The sequence below is a fragment of the Pollachius pollachius genome (assembly GCF_949987615.1).
Source record: "Pollachius pollachius genome assembly, chromosome: 16".
In the NCBI taxonomy this organism is placed as follows: domain Eukaryota; kingdom Metazoa; phylum Chordata; class Actinopteri; order Gadiformes; family Gadidae; genus Pollachius; species Pollachius pollachius.
The window spans coordinates 18,208,843-18,226,673 of record NC_136949.1 but is presented as its reverse complement, the minus strand read 5'-3'; the positions used below and the strand labels follow the sequence as shown (position 1 = coordinate 18,226,673).

General features: G+C 49.9%; 1 protein-coding gene across 1 annotated transcript in view; it reads right to left on the bottom strand.

Moving 5' to 3' along the window:
• foxo3b (forkhead box O3b) overlaps positions 1–17,831 on the bottom strand; it is a 28,041-nt gene that overhangs the window by 8,758 nt on the left and 1,452 nt on the right. The window lies entirely within an intron of this gene.

Here is a 17,831-nt window from a genome sequence, read left to right as displayed (position 1 = left end):
AGCTTGATGAAGATAAGGAAAATAAAGCAGCGACACACACACTATGTAACAGCTCACTAACATTTCCAAAATCTATTATTTCTGCCCTCTGATACAAATGGCAAACTGAGGGCACTTAAAGTAACTAATAAACTAAAAGTATTTTTCATGAGAGACAATAAGTCCCTTATAAAAACTCTTCACTGAATGCCTTTATCAAAGATGGAGTCAAAGCGGTATACAGAGAGACCCACTCCTGGCTGTATGTGAGCCACAATCTATCTCTCTCTCTCTCTCTCTCTCTCTCTCTCTCTCTCTCTCTCTCTCTCTCTCTCTCTCTCTCTCTCTCTCTCTCTCTCTCTCTCTCGTCTCTCTCTCTCTCTCTCTCTCTCTCTCACTCACTCACTCATGTGGTGGGTTTCTTATTGTAAAGGGGCCCATGTTCAGCGAGCCTCCTGTTTACTCCAGGCTTTTCCTCCAATAGGAGCGGGTCTGACCTGGGGAGTTGGCCGACCCATCCCACCCCGGGCAGCCAACCATGAAGCCAGGAATTCTTGGCGCGACAAGCTTGGTTCCATTACCGTGGTGACGTGGTTCTTGGTTCATGCTGCTCACCTTGGTTTGGGTGGCATGTGGCTAATAGAAGTCACAGTCAGGCCTGTCACAAAAACATCTGTTGTTGGGTGATGCGTCGCTGATATAGGCACAACAATCAACAATAATATAATAATAATAATAATAATAATAACTTGTGCTGTTATTCAAAGTCATAACACTATGACTGGTCTGTCTGTAAATCATGACCTGTGTTCTGTAGTAGGAGGAGCCTGATGAGGAGTCAGTCTGACTGACCAATGAAGTCTCCCCTTCCCTTCACCCCGCCTCCACGTCACAATCATGTCATCTGATTTAACTATTCGATTTAAATCTGACTCCCTAAATTACTTCCAACAGCTCTAGTGTGCGTGCTGACGCAATGGCACGTATTGCTACACTTCATCAAGACACATTGAAGAACACTGCGTCCTAAAGCACAGGCAGGTCGCCTGCCAAGCACAGACCCACACAAAGGTCAGCCAGCACCAATAGGGAGAGACACACAGGAGGATTTTGTTGCAACTTGCTATGGTGTCTTCATCTACAAGTGGCTGTTCCAACTTCCTAGCGAGAACAGTGATCAAACAATCGATCTGAGATCTAAGGTGTGTGTGTGTGTGTGTGTGTGTGTGGGGCCTAATATCCGACAACACTGCGTATTGCTCCATTTATGTGCACATAACATTTTCTTTAATCCTGGATCCATGTGTGTGCATGTAGAACACACTTTTCTCTCACTCTCTCGCACACACAAAATTGGGAACTTGATAACATTTGGAACTACATAAACATTGATTTCATATGGTGATTCATGCCATTCAAAGTGAGTGAGTGAGTTTGAGAGAGATTGAGGGTGAGTGTGATTATTCTCACACTCGGTTTCTCACTATTGACTGCAAATAAATCATGATTGATACAAGAAATTAACAATCAGACTACTGCAGATTACAGAGAAACTTGAATGACAGAAATCTGTTCAGAATACGCCATGTGATCATTAATAGTGCTTCACAGAAGCGAGTGTTTATTCCCTAATCATGTATCGATCACAGTGACTGATATATAAGGAGTTATATATATAGAATACATTGTTGCTTCTCTTTCTTCTTAAAAATGTACTTATTGTAAGTTTCTTTTTTTTTTTAAAAGTGTCTGCTAAACTCGCTGAATGTTAATGAAATAATAAAAGAAGATGTAATATCTCTGACCACGAGACCGGCCAGGCCCAAGGGTTCGGTCTGGTCGGAATGTCTCCTCAATTCCTCGGGCATGGGCTGGCCCGGGCTGGGCCCGGCTCGGGTTTCGGCAGAGAGTCAGACCTCTAGTGTGCATGTGTGCTTGTGTGTAAGAGAGGGAGCTAAAGAGCGAGGTAGAAAGGAAGAGACCCACATTGGATCATCTACATGTCCAAACACCAGAGGGGCTGCGGACGACTACACTAGAACATATCTGTACTGGAACATTATGGATGGATCACTGTGACCACCGACAGGGTAGAACAGAGATCCTTTGCACTCATTGGACTAGTGGAAGGCAAGGCATGTTTGGGAGGAACGGAGAGGGAGAGGGAGGGCGAGAGACAGAGTCAGAGAGAGACAGGAGGGGGGGGGGGGGGGGGGGGAAGAGAGACCACTGGTCAGCGAGGAAATGACGAAAGAGGAAGAGAAGACTCACAACCTGGTGATGTTGTGTGTGTCTGTGAGTGAACAGGGCACAAGGCAGGGGGCTTGGTGCACCTCCTCACTCTGCACGCGGTCTGGGAGAGGGGTCGATGGTGGCTTATCTCTCTGACACACAGGCTTTCTGCAGTGAGCTGTTCCTCTACTGCTCTCGGTTTACTTCAGAGCACCACCGAGACACAGAGTCAAGGTGCTTCGCTTCAGTCAACAACAGCAGCGTGTGTGACTGGGCGTGTCTGCGAGGCTCAACTGTGATCCATGTGACGTCAACATGGTAATCCGCCCATGAACTCCGGGCAACAAATCGCACAAATGTTTGGGGGAGATAAAAATGACACTTTATTTCCTAATGAACATGCTTCTTCTCCTTGACTTTTGGGATTTGGCAAACCATTGTCTGGTGCATGAGGCGCGACCTGTTCACTCCACAGCCGGACAGGGAAAGTATGCCAGAGCCTTTAATGTTAAAACACACTCCCTCCCGCCCTCCCCCATGCTATTTCAGTCCCCTCATCTCCTCCCTCTCTCTCTCTCTCTCTCTCTCTCCTCAAATTCCTTGTGTTTGTGCATGTAAGTGTTTGTTCAACTTATGTGCTAAGGCTGCTGGATATGGGTCCTGCCCCTGGGTGACACCGTCTAGGTAAACCCCCATCCCTGTTGGGTCTGATGTACCTGCTTTATTGAGCAGGGAGGTACCCTCCAATCAAGCAGGCGGAGGGCTACAACATGATCTCAGCACAGCGGATCATTGCATCACACGGCGTCCTGCAAGGGGCCACCGATCTTGTTCAACCAGGGGGCTTTGAACCTGGGACACGCTGTGGAGAGGTGTGTGTGTGTCTGTGAGAGTTATCCGGTGTGTGAGTGAGTGTCTGACTTGTGTGTGTGGATGTGTGTGTGAGTTGTTGAGTGAGTGAGTGAGTCTTGTGTAAGTGTGTGTGTGACTTGTCGACTGAGTGGGTAAGTGTGTGTGTACGTGTGTGTGTGTGTAATGTAATGGTTGTTGTATGTGACTGAATGTGCTTACGAGCTTTGGTTCATGATTTCCTGCAATGAAAGGAAGAGAGAGAAATTGAGGCAGAGAAACAGAGAGAGACAGAGAAACACAGAGAGAGAGACAGAGCGAGAAAGAGACAAAGACAAATACAGAAAGAGAGAGAAAGGGAACCCCTGAATTGACAAGACAACTTCTGTCTTTGTAATACAAGCGTGTGCCATTTCGAATTAAACAGCACGACCTCAGCCTCTAGCATGGCTTTGTTTTTCATTGTCCACGTGTGCATTGAGAGCTGAACATAGCCAGTGGGCAGATGAGCAATTGGAGTCCCTTTTGAAATGTGGGTTTGTGGAACAAGCTCGTGTTCTGTGACGATGTAACCCACATCAGCGTGAGATGTATGATTATGGCTGTTTGGGGTTTGCATGAACGCATCCGTGCACTATGGCTGCCTTGTGGGCCAACTGCAAGTGAGTCTGCTCAGATCGGGGCTCCACATATGCACACGTGTGCATACGCGTGTGCGTTCATTGCTTATGAAAGCTTGTGTGTGGGCACGATAGTTGTTTGTGGAAGTGAGGTTGTGTGAGTGTGTGCAATAGACAAGAAGGCGTACAATGAGCTGAAAAAGGGGTCAGAAAAGACATGGGTTTATTTCTCGCCAGCAACTTATTAGACACGCGCTTCACCCACATGCAAAACCAAACAACCCAAACCAACCCAGGCCTAAGCCACTTCCTTGTTTCCTTGAGTTTGATACCGTAGCCTAGCGAGGGAATTTCATTATGAAGGGGGGCGGGGATCCGGCCACCGGGTATATCGTTACTCGATCCTGTATTTATTTTGGACCCATAGGGTGGTGGGTGTTCGTATACTTGCTGTTTGCATTGAGGGTGAGGCGGTGGCTAAGGGTGGGGGAGGGGGCCTCCAGGGCCCTGACTTCACCCAGGACTGAGTGAGGTTCAGTGGGTTCGCGAGGGGGCCTCGTCTCCTTATGCCCTCCCCTCCCCATTGTCTCCGATCTCTCTCAGGCAGCGCTAGGCAACTTAGCCACACACACACACACACACACACACACACACACACACACACACACACACACACAAACAAACAAACAGGTATGTTACCATGCATGGCAATCTCACACACACACACACACACACACACCTCGAGGCGTGTGGAATGTATTTTCACAACATTCACACCCCCCTCACAGGACTTGTTTCCCCACAGCTAGCACTGGGTATTTATATCATCACCAAGCCTCTATTAATAGACGTGGCAGCAGGAGGCGGGGCCAACGCCCCCTCTCCTCCTCCCTAGTGTGTCAGAGAGGTCCGTTCATCAGTGAGTGGGTGAGTTTGTTTATTTCCTGGATTTGGTGGAATGAATCTGACGGGCTGAGAGTGTGTATGGTCCTCTGAGTGGACGTGGACCACAGACACAAGAGGCATGATAAGCACGTGGGGGAAGGAGATACCCAGGTTTACCCGCTGCTAACACAAGTGACCAGGAATCTGGAGGAGCCAACCAGCATCCGGCCTCACGCCTCCCGCCCACGTCCGGGCACCGGGCTGTGTGCCTGCGTGCAGCACAAGGACTGTATAGGTCCAGCGAACCATCATTTTCAGGCTTAACTGGGGTTTTCGGTGAGACAGACACAAGGACAGAGAGACAGAGACAGAGTGTGAAAGGAGAGAGAGTGAGTGTAAGAGACAGAGAGAGTGAGAGAGAGAGAGATTGGGAGAGGGAGTGAGTGAAAGGGAGCACTGATTCTGTCCTGCTCTTTTGAATCCTACTCCTTTGAAAGAAACCCTCTTGTTAAACCTTCACCATCACCACGCAGCTCAACCAGCACCACCTCCATTCTCTCCCACCTATTTATCTTTCTCCCCCTCTCTCATGCATGTCTTCCCAGAATAGCACAACTTTGAGATTTGCGTCAAGTTCCCAAATGATTGAGTGTGATGGACGCAGGCCTCTTCTGCTGCAGCCTTACATTTCTTGCACCCTGGTCATTAGTTATATTTTCTCTCTCTCTCTTTCTCCCCCTCTGTTATATCTCCCTGAAAGGTCTTTTCTAAGTCAACATTGCTCACAAAAACAGCATGGTGGCACTACCTGGCGGCTGGCCAGCCTCTTTCTTCCCTTTCTAGCTCTCTCCCCCTCTCTCTTTGTGAAGAAGAATTCCCTCAATGTTCCTCTCCGTTTCGCCCTTATCTAATTTCCACCCTCCCATCTTTTTTCCACTGTTTTCCTGATCCTTCCCGACACACTAAGTAGGAAAGCCATGGAAAGCCGTCGAGGTAAGATGAAGTGGAAGGCCCACTATGTCTTACCTTGATGGCTTTCCTCGACTTAAATTCCCTCATTTGCAGATGGAAACTTTCCCCCTTCACAGACACATGCAGGTAGCCAAGGATCCACAGGCACCAGTGCACCTGAAGAGGTGTATCTGCTGATCTCTCAGAGCCTGTGTGTTGTGTGTGTGTGTGTATGTGTGTGTGTGTGTTTGTGTGTGTGTACGACAGAGAGACAACGACAGAGAGAGATAGAGACACAGAGTGCTGACAGAGCTCAGCAGCTGAAGGGGCTTCATTGTAAGTGAGTGAGCCCAGCGCGGCTGTTCCCACATGACCAGAGAAATACAGCGCTTCAAGACTCACGCACACACACACACACACACACACACAGACCTGAAGTGTCACCTGACACTCTTATTTTGTGAATTTTGCCACCCTTGGGTTAAGTACATGGGCTCTGACTGGCCACTTCCTCTGCTCTATATTTCCCCTCCCTCTTCGCAAACATGAGACAACTCCTGATTCATTTATTTTTGGTATTTTTAAAGTTTCTCTTGTTTTATCCAACGTGACCCAAAAGCACAAGGACTTTCGTCTGGTGGCCAAGATTGCTGAGAATAAGCAGATTGGGTGACTAGGATGGGCTGGATTCACCAACTTTGTCATTTGTAGCATGCAGACAGACATGGATGGGGGGGGCACGCCGGTGGGTGGAGGGGGCTAGTTAAGTTAACACTGCTACACTATTTTGTCAGCTTTTTACAGTCTGCTTGTAGTCTGGGTTGGAGTACCACTGTGTGTGTGTGTGTGTGTGTGTGTGTGTGTGTGTGTGTGTGTGTGTGTGTGTGTGTGTGTGTGTGTGTGTGTGTGTGTGTGTGTGTGTGTGAGTGTGTGAGTGTGAGTGTGTGAGCTTGCACCTCAGGGTTCAGCGTGTGCTGCAGTGATAGTAGGAGGATGGTTATTAAAGGGAGCTTGAATTATTCACTAATGTAAAGCAGAGTGCAGCAATTCTTAGCAGGCAACACACACACACACACACAAACACAGATGTGTCTAGAGAACACTATTACGGAGAGCAGATTAAATACATTCAAATTCGTCCTAGAGCAGTACAATGGTGAAACGACGACAGCAGGTGAAGACAAAGCACCTAGTTGTATTTTCCCAGGTTTCTCTCCGAGGCCTTAATCCCATCTCCAAACAGAGAGACAATGTACCGATAGCTCAACACAAACTGCTTTGTTTGCTCATTTTCTTGCAAGGAGCCGCGTGTTTAACTAGCGCGCGTCTCTCTGACACACTAACACACTGTACTGTTGCACCGGCGAGTGCAACAGGGCACCCAGCGAGTGGAAGAATCCCTCTCCCCCACCTGCACCCCCTCTGCTCCTGCCCCTGCTCCTCTTCCCCCCCCCCCCCCCCCCCCCCCCCCCGTTTTACCCACCCTCCCCCCAGTACACCCACCCTCTCCCTTTCATCTCTTGCCTCTTCTCTCTTGGTTTTAGAAACTTGGAATGCTGCCAATTACCACAACAGCCTCAGTTCACAAACCGATGTGGTGTCGGAGGAGAGGGAGGAGAGAGCGAGAGAGAGCGAGAGAGCGAGAAACAGGGCTCACATCGCTACACATTGACCTACATACGCTCACACACAGCTGATTGAGTCCTACACTGAGGCCTCCGGCCAATCAGGGCTCGGAGGTGGAGTGCCAGTCAGCCAATGGGAGTGCTTGCTCTTTGAGGAGCGCTTGCGCTGTCTCCGTACAGTTTTCAGCGATGACAGACGGGCAGAAGAGCAAAGAGAGCAGGATAGAGAGGGAAAGAAAAGGTGAGAAAGAAAGAGGGAGGGAGAGAACGGAAGAGAGAACTAAATAAATGGAGGGCTATGGAGGAAGATAAACAGGAAACAGGGTAAAAGGAAGTCTCAGCTCAGAGAAAGAAAAGAATGAAAGCAAAATGCAACAGACATAAAAAATAAACTTCCTATTGCTCTTGTGTGCTCGCTCTCTCTCTGTCTCTCAGTGTGTGCGTGTCTGTCTGTCTGTCTGTCTGTCTCTCTCTCTCCCCCCCCCTCCCTCCCTCCACTTGCAGTGCAGACAGATGTGGGCTAATACAGGCTAATGCTAACGAGAGGATTAGTGTCCCGTATCAGTGGTTGCAGGGCCCACGTGGCCCGGGGTGGCCTCTTCAGTCCCTGGCTGTCTGTGTCCCTGCGGCCTACAGCTCCAAAATAGAGCCCCAACACCACCACATCCCCCAGGAAGGAGGGAGGGAGAGGGATATATAGAGAGATAGGGAGAGAGGTAGAGGTAGGGAGAGACTTTTAGAGAGAGAAGAGAGAGAAAGCGGGAGGGACAGAGACAGAGGATAGGGAGGTGTGGTTTATTACTGCTATGCAATAGCCAATTGACTTCTTTCCATGTTTTTACTTTGACAGACAGAGTAATACGATAACAGGCAGATAGGGATCATGAAATGAAAATGTATTGTATTGTGTATGTGTACACACACACACACACACACACACACACCTCTGCTGAAAACCAACTTAAACGGGCCAATAGTCTCAACTGGTTCACTGGCCTGTGCAGCAGGAAGAGAAAAAAGGGAAAGAAAAGAAGGTGTGGTCTGCTGGTTCAAGAACTGGTCCGAGGCCCTCTGGCGTATTTTAAGTCAAGCTATGCAAACACTCGGCTGAAAACGATACAGAGCAAACAAAAATTGTGCACAAATATTACCAAATATTATCTCACTATTCTATCTTTACACACATAAACTTACTGACACACTCTTTGCTGCCATTTTTCCTCTACCCGACGCAGAACGGGGCCACAGACCTTTCAAACAAGGGCTCTCAACATTAAAACCTCTAGCCCGTCTCAATCCCTTTCCATGAGGAAGGACAAGGCCTCATCATAGTCATCATCATCATCACCATCACCACCACAACACTGCCAGTGTGACAAGAGCTCAGCAAGGCCAAGCAAATGAACTGGTAGAGGGGCGGGGGGGAAGGAGGCAGACACACTAACACATATTTTAGCAGGACAGGCCTATACGGCTCCATAAGTGAGCCAAACCTTCTGGAAGTAATGGACCACTGGGTTGGTCGTCAGAGAGGGAAGAAAATAAGGAAAAAAGGAAGAAAGATATGACAAACCCCATTCCACGTGCACGTCCACATAAACACAGAGTTCAAGAAAACACACACACACACACACACACAAAGCCTTTTAACCACGGGGTGATGTCATCGCAAGGTAATCAAGGGCACCTTCTCTCAGAACGCCGTGGTCTTTGTGCAACAGTCTGCCGCCCCCCCCCCCCCCCCCCCCGCAAACAACCCAACGTGGACGGCCAATCCAATCGCATGACACGACACACTGAATAATGCACACGTTCACCAAAGTGCTCGTATGAAGATGGATTCCTGGCTGGTATTGAGCGGCGTCGGTGCAGAGCAGCACTCTGCCACAGGTCAGGTGGGCCAGCGGTCAGGGAGGGGTGGGGACGGAGGGGGCGGCAACCAGCTCGTCTAGCTCAATCCCAGAGGGGTGGGGTAAGCCGTCGAGGGCGGAGCTCCTGCTGGCCTCCCGGGCTGTTTTGCATATCTCGACCAACAAGGGGGTTCACCAGAGTGAACACCCCCCCCCCCCCCCCGTCTACCTGAAACGGAAACCTGGGGGCCATCGTACAAACACACAGGGAACCCAATCCCAGGAAAAGGGGATCGAAGGGGTCCCCAGAAAAGCGCTGTAGCTTTCAGAAGGCCCATGGAGGGGCCCAGTTTGCCGGGAATGGCGGTTTGGTGGGGGAGGGGGCTCGGTGCCTGTACTTTGGCTTCCCTTGCTCCAGTGAGACTGTGTGTGTGTGTGTGTGTGTGTGTGTGTGTGTGTGTGTGTGTGTGTGTGTGTGTGTGTGTGTGTGTGTGTGTGTGTGTGTGTGTGTGTGTGTGTGTGTGTGTGTGTGTGAAGAAGAAGAAGAAAAGAGTGGGCCCCTTGCCTTCTCTCTCACACTCCCCTTCGCGCTGAGACCTGGTGCCTCCAGAGAGGTGGGGGTGAATGTGTGTGGATTTAGAAGTGGAGGGAAAACGAGAGAAAATGTACAACAACAGCTGAGGCAATGGCTTCGAGCCAGACAGCCCCCTCTGCATATAGTGAGAACACACACACACACACACACACACACACACACACACACACACACACACACACACACACACACACACACACACACACACACACACACACACACACACACACACACAATGAAGATTGTAGACTCGTGTGCCATAAGTGGGACGTCCAGTAGTCAGCACAATGTAGGAACAACACAGCCTCCATTGGGCCCCCCTGAATGTGTGATATAGGCCCCTTGCCATTGAGCCTTGCTTGAGGCCCCATTAGGTCGGACCCAGGTCTGGAGGTTGTGGGCCCCGGCATTCCCACTAGCACCATCACTCTCCCCAGCAGCATGCAGTTACATAGTGCCTGACTGATGGGACCCCCAGCTGGGAGGATGAGGGTCGTCATGGGACTGGTCTGCAGAGCTACAAGTAGACAGGAATTGCACATGTTTATGAAGGAGTATTTGCGTGTATCTGATCTGCACACACTCGAAAATGGCAACTGTGATAGGCTGGAGGAGCGAGAGCGAGAGACTGACTCTCTGGGTAGAGGTGGAGCGCTGCCCAACGTGCCTTGGGGCTCTGGAGCGATTTCATGCCCTCATAAGCAACCCCCCCCCCCCCCCTCCACACACACACACCACACACACACACAAACTAGGGATCTCTCTGTCCTGTTGGCCACTTGACATAAAAATCTGCCTCTCTCAGAGACAGAGACAAAGACAGAGAGAACAGTAGTAAGTGCAGCAGCAGTAAGTACACTGCATCCACCACAGCCACAGTCCTTTACTACACACACAAGTCATCCCTCCCCCTGGCCAATCATCACGTGGGACCATCAGCATCATACTGCTTGACCACCCTTCGTTTTACACCCACCATCATACGTTCTACGATGTGCATGTGTCCTGAGTTTCCCTGAAGCAGCTTGACACGAACAGATGTATACGCACACGCGCACACACACACACACACACACACACACACACACTTAGCATCCGATTTCACCCACTCCACAGTCTCAGAAGAACATTAACCTGTGACACCTCTCTCTCTCTCTCTCTCTCTCTCTCTGTTTCGTTCGGGGGAAAAAACATGCAGTTAGAAAAATTGAAATGCCATGCATAGATGTCGTCTGCTTGCCGTGAGTCTCTGCCGTGTGGCACACTAGCATGCCACCGGTCTGGGAGATGTCTGCCGAGGTCATTTGAGTAGGGGAGAAGCTGACCCAGAGTCAGTAGGCCATGCTATTTATAAACAGCCGATTGTCTGCAGACCACCAGTCGGAAGAGCCTTTCTCGCCCTTTTCTAGTTTTCCCATGACGGCAGAGGAAAATAAAGCAACAGAAAAGTGGAAGTGGGCCCAGTTCTAGAGAACATCAGACTGTGAATTCAACCCCAGCAGCCTGTAGCACCCAGAGGAGGCACCAAACCTGCTTTAGTGGGGCAAAGGTGAACATGCAAGCTAGGCTTTTTTTCTTCCCCCCAACGTGTTCCCAAGGACCAAGCCCTGCACATGCACGCAACAACACCCATAGCTGCCACACATTGAAAACATGTATGTGAAACACATGGTGTGTTAGACACATATGAAACACCGCAGGATATAGCAGTGCTTCTTTTATATAGTGTCCTGAAAACCTTTCAGGACTTCATATGTGCACACCCACAAAGAAACACACCCACTCTGGTGGAACTGCAGCTGGGGCTGCTGCCTTTCAGTGGCAGTGTTCAGTGGCTAGCTCAGGCTAAACAATGGATCGCTTCATTCTGCGAGGTACAGCCCAGTCTCACACACACACACACACACACACACACACACACACACACACACACACACAGTTGAGACTCGATAAAGTGGGATGAGACGTAAGAGCCAAGCTGTGTGGTGGACCTTGGGGAGACAAAAACTATGCACACAGCATTTTTTCCCAGCTGTCTTTTTGACATGCACACACATTTCAGAGTGAAAGGCCGTAACCGCATTTTTTCAAGTTTGAGAGGGCGGGCTGGAGCCTGGGTTCCAAGGGGCACCATGGAAACGATATCAACAAGGCAAGGAAAAAAATAAAAGATGGACCCACTGTTCTAGACAGAGGATCTGAAACATTACAGCTCCGCCTGGGCAGACCCAAAAGTGACCCGCTAGCTCTGCATGTTGAGTTGTGTCCCACCACCGGATCCCACGCAGCAAGGGAACAAGGGTTTCCTCGAGTGTGTTGGAATTTTAGACCGCGCTCCTCAGCCTCAGAGCGTGTGAGCACGCGCAGCGGTGTGTGAGCACAGAATCACTGGTGGAGAGGTTAATCGATGGCCGCTATGGGAGGAAACCACCCAGCCCGGCAGCTCGTATACACTAACTTGTGTCGGACAAAACAAAGACAGAGCTTGGGGAGCTGCTTGAGACTGGTTTGGAACAACAGTCGTGGCTGATTTACATCACGACAATGTTGGGTCAAAATGAACCTGGGGTGTCAGCAAAATCGGATAGTCCTTTAAGCAGACAAGCCAGACAATTCTCAAGGGCTCGTTCTGGCCTCCAACAGAAAGCATCAAGCCTTTTTAAGCCTGTGGCCACTCAAACCCTCCACCATCAGTACTGCACAATCACACATTCATACACCGACGGCAGGATCCACCATGCCAGGGCATAGCCATGTTGTCTGGGGCGCACACACACACACACACACACACACACACACACACACACACACACACAGTTGTCAAAGTCATTTCTCAAGTATGACCATGTCACCTTCCCCCCCACTCCCTCCCTCCCTCTGGTCTAAAACAGAAAGCTTTATTATAGTCAATTCAATGTTAATCAGCAACGGTAGCGCAGGAGGGGAGGGACGGCCTTTACGTGGGTGGGGTGGCGGGCGGGCTGGCGGTATGATTGTGAGAGACGCGCTCAGAAGGAAAACACATTACAGTTTAAAAACTGCTGAAAGTGGAGGAGAGAAGCAGGAAAGAGTTAAAGGCTGAAGGAAACCAAGAGAAAGCCTAAAGGGAAGTAGGGAAGGTGGCTCGGAGCAGATGACAGCAGGCTGTGTGTGAGAGTGCGGGGTATGGGGGCATATAGATTACACTGAAGGAGGAATGGGGGAGGGAAGATGTGAGGGGCCCACTTCAGCAATGTGGCTTATCAGAGCTGAGTAAAGAGGCCAATCACTATGACTGTACAGAATGGCCTTCCTTGGCCGCGTTATTTTTATGTCAAGTGGTCAACCGGATAGAGTGATCCCGTGTGTGTGTGTGTGTGTGTGTGTGTGTGTGTGTGTGTGTGTGTGTGTGTGTGTGTGTGTGTGTGTGTGTGTGTGTGTGTGTGTGTGTGTGTGTGTGTGTGTGTGTGTGGGCACAAGCTACTCTGCTGGTGACCTTTTAAGGTCACATCTATTAACGACCCCTCCTCCAGAATTACAGTAATATATCGTAAATTCAATTTTGGGTTATTTTGCCACAATGAATGCATTGTAATTAGGAATGACTTACAATGTACTAATACGCTTTTCAGTATCTGGCCAGTGTCTATGGATAGAGAGGACTGGTAATAGAGGGCAATGTTATGGCCATGGGGCCCTCTCTGGCCCCGTGGGTCTGCAGCACGTAGGCCCGACCCGAGAGGGCCGACCCAAGAGGCAGACGTGGGAGTGAGCTTGGTGGGATGCTATCTCAAACCAGGCGCGTGCAGATAGCCCAAAGAGGAACTTTCTGTTTTGCTTACAATGCATTTCTCTCTCTCTCTCACAACACTGCTCATGTGTGTTGTTGCAAGAGCTCGAGCAAACACAGCACATGCTGCTGCCAGCATCATGTGTTCCTCCCCTCCTGAAATACACTGGGATTCATATAGAAGAAGTGTGTGTGTGTGTGTGTGTGTGTGTGTGTGTGTGTGTGTGTGTGTGTGTGTGTGTGTGTGTGTGTGTGTGTGTGTGTGTGTGTGTGTGTGTGTGTGTACACCAGTGAGTACATAGAGCTTTGAAGACAACTAACAAATGGGGAGACCACAGGAATAGGAGCCCAGATTTATCACCCTTCATTAAGAGCTCCGGACACTCTCCAAGATTTGTGGCTGAGCAGAGGCAGCAGCAGAGGAGCGGGCTGTTTTCACTCATCAAAATGGTTTACTACCAGACAGATAAGGAGGTCGGGCCATGAGAAGAGGGTGGGATGTGTGTCTCTGATAGAGAGAGAGAGTGAGAAAGAGAGAGAGAGAAAAAGAACGAACAAGAGAGTGAGAACGAGAGTGGGAATGAGAGAGAACGAGAACGAGAGAGAGAGACTGACTTATAAAACAAGAAGGGAGGGAGCTTGGCCAAGGACCACCACTTAAAAATTAATACAGTGATCTGAATTAATCCAAAATGCATTGAATAATTGAGAAGTGGCTTTGAGGGGAGGCAGATGACACAGAAATGGTCGGGTGGATAGTTACATGAACGGGAGAGGGAGAGAGAGACCAGACAGACAGACAGACAAACAGAAAAATCGCACTTCCTCTTTTCTCTCTCAACCCTCTTGCATCAGTCATTTCAAAGAGGGAGAGAAGCTTTAAATGATAATAAGATACCTAACATATGGAATAATAACCAGTCTCGCTGCCCCCAACACTATTTGAAGTCAGATAATATCAAACCGCTTTGAAAAGAATGGTTCCCCCTTTGAATGGGTGACATTGCGTTTCTTGAGGCCATCCCACAACCAGACCCCCAACTCAGAAGGCCATAGAACCGTAGCGCTGGTAGCCTGCTGGTTAGCAGCCTCTACAGTGACACTATTCAGCATTACAGGTTGAGGCCCCCCCTACCCCACCACCACCGCGCCCTGCATCCCCTGATCCGTGCCAAGGGACGGCTGTAATACACATTTAATTTTAATACAACCTTAACCCCCCCCACCAACCCCCCTCCCACTCCACAACCTCCCCTACCATTGCCTTTTCCCTCTCAATTGTCAACACTCAGCCTGGCACCAAACCAAGTCCTTGCCCAAGTCCAACCCCCGCCCCCCCCCCAAACACACACACACCTTCAAACATGTAGAAGATTGTACTAATCACCTGCTATTACATTGCGGCCGTTCAATATAAGGCCTATAAATATTACCCTAAGCTACGCAGAGCTAAGCAGAGAAGACCACCGTTACAACACGGGTTGGAGGGGACCACTGACCCCCACCCCCCAAAAACACACACCTCAGGAGGGAATAAATGGATTATTTCTGTTGTAGCGTTGCTCATTTCCTTTGGTCCGCCCCTCCTCCACTCTCTGCCCCACATACACCATCCCTGCTCTGCACTATCAACACAGAGGGGCTTCTGCGGCCATTAGTATGATAATCAGCATGGAGCGACCGAGAGCTCCTCTCCAACGACCCCGTGTGTGTGTGTGTGTGTGTGTGTGTGTGTGTGTGTGTGTGTGTGTGTGTGTGTGTTCATGAGCGTGTGTGGTTCAGTTCCTTCACGAAGACAAACCTCTCTGCAGTAGTTCACAGTTACAGACAGCTCACTTTTTGTTTGGCCTGTGGTCCCCCTCATGCTGAGGACAATGGGTCTGGATCAAATGGGGCGGGGCCTGAGCCTGGGCAGCCAATAGAGGGCTCAGCGTGGGCTGATAACCGCCAGTAAGGCGGGAAGAATGAATGGTGTGAAACGTGTAGCACCATCGCAAACATGAGCAGGCAGCTGTTCTGGGTGAGTCTCGACATGTCCGTCTCACAGAGAAATGTTTAGCGGTGGCGTATATACAGAGTATGAAGAGTGTCCGGTGTATGTGCACTCAAGCTGAACACATGCATATGTGTGCATTGAGTGTGAGTGAGTGTGCTGGTTCAAGCTGAAACATGCATATGTGTGTGTTGTGTGTGTTTTATATTGAGTGCCTAAGTGACACAACCAGGTCGGGCCTGTGACTGGCAGCTGCACCGCGATAGGAAAAACCTGTTAGGGCAGGATTAGGTAACACTAGAGCACAAAGTTCAGCCAAGAGAACACACACACACACACACACACACACACACACACACACACACACACACACACACACACACACACACACACACACACACACACACACACACACACAGGGTTAAAGGAATGTAGTCAGGTGTCTATTTTGAGCCCTGGCCTTGGCCTGTCACTACCATGCATACTGCTGCTGCTCTGAGTTCTAGTGAGATAGTAGTCATCCCAGGACACAGATCCCTCCGGAACATGAGGGGAGGAGCCAAGTTACCGGCTTCATGATGGGGATAACAGAATGGGCGGGCCCACAGCTCCACTCCCAGACCAGGCCCGGTTAGCCCGGGACCAGGAGCAGGGCGCACGCGAGGGGAGCCCGGGAGCCCGGGAGCGGGACCCCGGAGGAGCATGCGAGGCCTGGGACCAGGAGCCAGGAGCATGTGGGGCGCAGGAGCCGGGAGTACCCGGGGCCCTACTCCATGTTTTGATTCATTTCAGGTTTTCCCTTCAATTCAGAATATCATTTTCAAACAGGGTGTATTCCCCTGCTGGAGAGCAGCGCTCACATCAGCCAGTCGCCCGGCACGGTGGTCTGTGTTAGGGTACTGGTGTTGGTCTGTGTTAGGGTACTGGTGTTGGTCTGTGTTAGGGTACTGGTGTTGGTCTGTGTTAGGGTACTGGTGTTGGTCTGTGTTAGGGTACTGGTGTTGGTCTGTGTTAGGGTACTGGTGTTGGTCTGTGTTAGGGTACTGGTGTTGGTCTGTGTTAGGGTACTGGTGTTGGTCTGTGTTAGGGTACTGGTGTTGGTCTGTGTTAGGGTACTGGTGTTGGTCTGTGTTAGGGTACTGGTGTTGGTCTGTGTTAGGGTACTGGTGTTGGTCTGTGTTAGGGTACTGGTGTTGGTTTGTGTTAGGGTACTGGTGTTGGTCTGTGTTAGGGTACTGGTGTTGGTCTGTGTTAGGGTACTGGTGTTGGTTTGTGTTAGGGTACTGGTGTTGGTCTGTGTTAGGGTACTGGTGTTGGTCTGTGTAAGGGTACTGGTGTTGGTTTGTGTTAGGGTACTGGTGTTCATTAAACTGCTTGAATTGTAATTGACAGTAAAAATGTATCATAAAAAAAGCTGTCCGCTGCATTCATGTACATGAGACCAAACAAGATTATGCTATCTCCTTTTCTCCCGCCCAAATGTATCCTGCTAATGATCAACAAAACCTAAGATAAGGGCCAGCTGCCCAAAGCCCCTCCCTGGGTCCTGCCCTCCCTTCATTACATGCCATTTTCTTCAGATCCTCCATGAGCTGCTTCCCCCACCGCCCAGGCCTGGGCCCTCCTCTGGGTAGTAACCCTACACGGGGCCCTGCCTGGCCCCCAGTCCCAGCATTCTCGGGTCAGCAGCCCAGCACGGCGGCCACAATAACCTGGCCTTGACTGAGTGTGCCCCATCCCCCCAACATCATCACCCCCTCACTTCCCCTCATTTGTGAAGACCTTGGATTAGTAAGCGATTTTACGGACCGCACCTCATTGGAGTTCTCAGAGCTGTTCTTTGTGCTATGTGAGCATACCCCTCCTCCTCCCCTATACTTCTCTCTCCCTCCCTCCCACCCCCCACCATGAAGCCACTTCCTTTGAGGGAAGTCTTGCCCCCACCATAACGACAGACCATGTGACCCCATGGCATGTCCACTAGTTGCAATTGTCCACAAGGAAGAACAACCAACCCCCTCGGCAGCTGCCTAGACCTGGCTCTGAACACAGTCATGGATGGCATCCAGGTTTTAGGCAATAACAAACATGGGGGAATGTGTTTGTGTAAGGGGGGGGTAAGATACATTAAGATACATAAAAGCGCTGCAGACGCATTGGCGATTAATTACCGCGACGTGCAGGCCTAGGATTAACGGATTATTTTGTTTACATTCAGCCCTGGTCCAATGAGATGTTTTAACATATTTTGCATGCATCGTTCTATGTAATTGTATTATGGTCTGGACTTCCCTGAAAGGTAACGTCATGCAGTAAATAGGCTATATTCCGTTTCGAGACAAACTGCTTGCCAATTTTCATCTTATAAATTGTAATTGTAGACATGTGAAGAGAGAGCCCAGAAGATGAATTTTAAATAATGGCGCTCCACTGCTTGGCTCGGAGGCTGTCGCGATAAAAGTCTTGATTTATGAGCCACGTAC